General features: G+C 38.3%; 1 pseudogene; it reads right to left on the reverse strand.

The window, feature by feature from the left end:
* Positions 1-1,031: 1,031 nt before the first annotated feature.
* Positions 1,032-3,060, reverse strand: LOC149142700 (DNA gyrase subunit B, chloroplastic/mitochondrial pseudogene; annotated as a pseudogene).
* Positions 3,061-4,113: the final 1,053 nt, after the last annotated feature.

The raw sequence follows: 4,113 nt of genomic DNA on the forward strand, positions 1-4,113 counted from the left end.
GTAAATGACACTTTGAAGTCATTTGATTTGAGAAAATAAATGGTATCGAAGATATCAGAGACAACAAGGATATTCTAATAACCACCAAAATCGAAATCTTGAACTCAGGGAAATCGCAAATGATTAAAATTCTTTTGTGGAGTTGTCATATTTCCTCAAAATCATAATCTCATTGTTGAAAGAGACTGTGAAGTGTTTTGTACAAGTTGATTAACTAGTAGTGAATTGTTTTATCTCTCTGAGCATTCCCTTTTTTGTGTCATGATCCACTTTAGGTTTTGATCCTCAAATTTATATTAATTTCTCGATCAGAAGACAAATCTGATCGATCTCGCAATGCAGCGTAACCATTTAGAAGAAGAATCTTTTCAAGAGACAATTCCAACAAAGTAACAACCGGTGAAGTAGTTCATGACTTATGAAAGGTCACATAGTCACATTTTCACAAAATCACATTATTTGGATGTTCCACTAAAGCATAGGATGTGATCTCGTGACCTAGGTGGGAGTGCAACTCACTAGAGGTCGCATGGTCACAGGGAAGGGTTGGTCGTATTTTCTGCAATCTGGCTTGAGGCATTGGAATGTGACCGAGTGACTTGGCTAGAATCAGGACCTCCTCCAGGTTGCTCAGTCACAGTGAAGTTGGTCGCACTTCGAGTTGAGACTCTTAAGACGCAATTTCACAATTTAAGGTATTTCTAAAAGAATGCGACCCTTTGGAACGTTGGTGTTGGTAGCTTCACACTCGTTGGGGTACTTTCAATAGGCTCACCACAAATGATAGGCATACATTTGTAGACTCTTATGAAGTTTTTCATTTACTGTTGGAATACAATACGCTTGGCCCTTACTTCCCAAAACATTACCTTTAATACTACCCTTTTTAATTACTAAGTGATAATACAAACACAAAAGGAACATGACCAGAAAAATCTACTCTCAGATTTGAATTTTACAAAAAAATCAACAATGCACATGGCTTCTAAGACCTTGACTTTCCATTGCCAGAACATGGTTGAGAATATAGTTCACAATATCATCTTTGCTTGGGAATTCTCTAAAATATCAAGGTTTAGTATGTTGATTTTAGATTAAAATTTCTCAATATGTTCCTTTCGTGGTTCCACCTAATTCCCCATCAATAAAGAGAGAACCTCATTTGCTTCTGCAACATCTTCCCCTGTTAGTTGTTTCGGCTTCCTTATTGTTGGATCCAAGGTCATCTACCAAAATTGTAAAGGCATCCTCTCTCCTATTCCTTTGATGGAAGATTCTTCTGAAATTCCTTTAAATCACAATCATCGAAGCAGTAATGAAACTGCGTAACCCTCTCAACCCTGTATAGTGGTGGAACTCTTCCTCACAAAGAGTTTACTGATATATGAACAAAATTTAATAGAAGAGTGTGAATATGAGCACTATCTACATCAACATCTGTAAGGATGATGATCTTATGATATCATAAATCATTTTCTTGAAATCCTCACCCTTCACCGCAAGTCCTAATCCAATGATAAGATCTTGAATTTATACATTTTATACATATCTTCTTCAACTTTACGTTCAATGTTGAATATCTTACCATGCAGAGGTAAGATAGCCTAAAATCACCTATCTCATCCTTGTTTTGCATGCCCTGTAGACTCTCCTTCAACTATAAAAAATCTTAGATTCATAAGGATCTGATGCAAAGCAGTCAGCCAACTTTCCAGGAAGTGCAGATGACCCTAAAATTAGTTTTTTCCTTACTAATTCTCTTGCCCCTTTTCCTACCATGGATTCTTTTTACGCAACTAAAACCTTTGAGAGAATGAATTCTAGAACTCGAGGATTACATTCCAAACACTTTTGTAAGATATCCCTGAACAGATTGGTTCACAATCCTCCTCACCTCTAGATTTCCTAACCTTGTCTTTGTTTTCCCCTCAAACTCTGGTCTTGAAACTTTAACTGAAACTACACATGTCAACCTTTCCCTCACATGTTCACCACTGAGGTTCTCATCCTCTTCCTTGATAAGATTTGACTTCCTTCCAAGGTTATTCATTGTACTAGATAATGCATATTTCACACCATCCATATGAGAACCTCGATCACTTGTTTGGATATTGTTTTCATATCCCAACAAGGTGTTTGTATATGCATCAGAGCACCATTGAAGGGCTAAGTCAACAATGACTTTGTCTCTTTCATTCTTAAAGGAGATTGTTCCATGAATAGGTGCCTTGTCATAATTTAGCCAACAAACATATTCAACTAAGCCTCCAACATAGTGATATTCGTTATAGGTTATATTTTTTGCATCCAAATTCTTCTCCATCAAGGTTATCTTTACCTGTGGGTTTAGAAATGCAAGCTCTCTAACATGTCCAGCTACTATGTTATAGTCAAACATTGTCATGGTTGTGAATACTTCCTAATCTGGCCAAAACCTTACACATGTTCATCTAAAATGTCATGAGAGGTGAGTTCAGTCACTCGCTTTCCATGCACAAAGGTTTGATCCCATTCCTTTCCATCACGCTAAACTGTCACTTCCAATTTCTCAGACAAAACATCCACTACAAAAACACCAACACCATGCAATCCTCTAGAAACATTATAGTCATTGCTTTCCCCACCGAAATTGCCTCCAACATGGAACACCGTCAAAATAGTCTTTAAAGAAGACTTCTGTGTAACATGATGTAAATCTATGGGAATCCCTCAACCATTATCTGTGATTCTAATAGAGCCATCAGGGAAGAGAATAACATCTATGCATGTTGCAAACCCAGCTTGAGCCTCATCTATGGCATTGTCCAAAACTTCGTAAACCAAATGATGGAAACCACGAGATCCAGTGCTTCCAATGTACATCCTTGGCCACTTTTGTACTGGGTCTAGACCTCCCAAAACCTGAATTTGTCTAGCATTATAAGACTTTGAAGCAGTTGGATCAGATGAAGGGTCTATGGAACTAGTTGATGACATAAAAGCATGTATGGTCGTAGAACATCTTGTAGGTGTGAAATTTGTAATCCTTTTGAAGGTGCATGCTCTCTGGCACCAAAGCATCTTAGTGGTGTCATGTCAAGGGAATAATTATGCAACTGTAGCATAGTTCGTGTTGACACCTAATCCTCATGATTGTGTGAATTTATGAAAATAATTAAATTATAAATGTCAACAGTCATCGGGAGATGAACTGAACAGTCACTCCCTATTGCATATAACAAAGACCTACCTGATGGAATAATACATGAATCAGTTTTTGCTTAATGGAGTTACTACCTGGCCTGACATGGTATCAGAGCCAACTCCTTTTTTTAGCCTTTATGTCTTTGTAACTCCCTAGTCTGCTCCTCTGCTCTCTATACTCTGCTCTCCATATAATTCAGTGATTGAGTGCCTGTACGCCTGTCTGACATTGCCTGTGTTCTATCTGCCATATTCCTTTACCTGCACTCTCTGTCCATAAACGTTTCATAATTTTAGCGTTGTCCTTCACTAACCACAAGTGCCTCCACGCAGGACATGATAGTCGAGGTTTCCTTGAGACTATAGTTCAGAGGCTGCATCGGCCTCCGCATCTTGGTCTTCTAATTTTGTCTCAGATTTCTCTCTATTGATAATACTGGCTACTATTTTTTGTCCTTGTAAACATTGATACTCTCAATCATTTATTCCCTTGTTACCACCTGCTAGCTTAGTGTCATGTTGAAGGGGTATTTATGGTACAAATGCCTGCTCTGTATTCATTGTTATGGTTTTCTCACTCAGCTGCTCTTTTTCTATCTCTGAATTCTCATGAAATGGTCACACTGTAGTCTGCCTGCGGTTCGAATCCTTGGACGGGTTCTTTTTAGTACATTTCCGAGCTAGTTTTTTTGGAATGTAGAGGCAGCTTTTTGGTTTTGATGAGTGTTACTGCATGGGATTTCATACTTCAATTGATGGAGCTTGAAACCCAAAAGCTTGCGTGTAAGGAAACTATTGTTTTTGAGAGTGCTTTTGAGGTTACTGAGTGGAGTGTTCTAGACATTGTGGAGCGCCAAACTTTTGTTTGAGCTGTACATGCATACTTGCTCTGATAAGTTAGTGAAGCTTTCAGTTGCACGTCAAGAGGGG

Source organism: Pinus tabuliformis, chromosome X (genome assembly GCF_031772625.1).
Source record: "Pinus tabuliformis cultivar Carrire ecotype Pingquan chromosome X, CPIR1, whole genome shotgun sequence".
NCBI lineage: Eukaryota > Viridiplantae > Streptophyta > Pinopsida > Pinales > Pinaceae > Pinus > Pinus tabuliformis.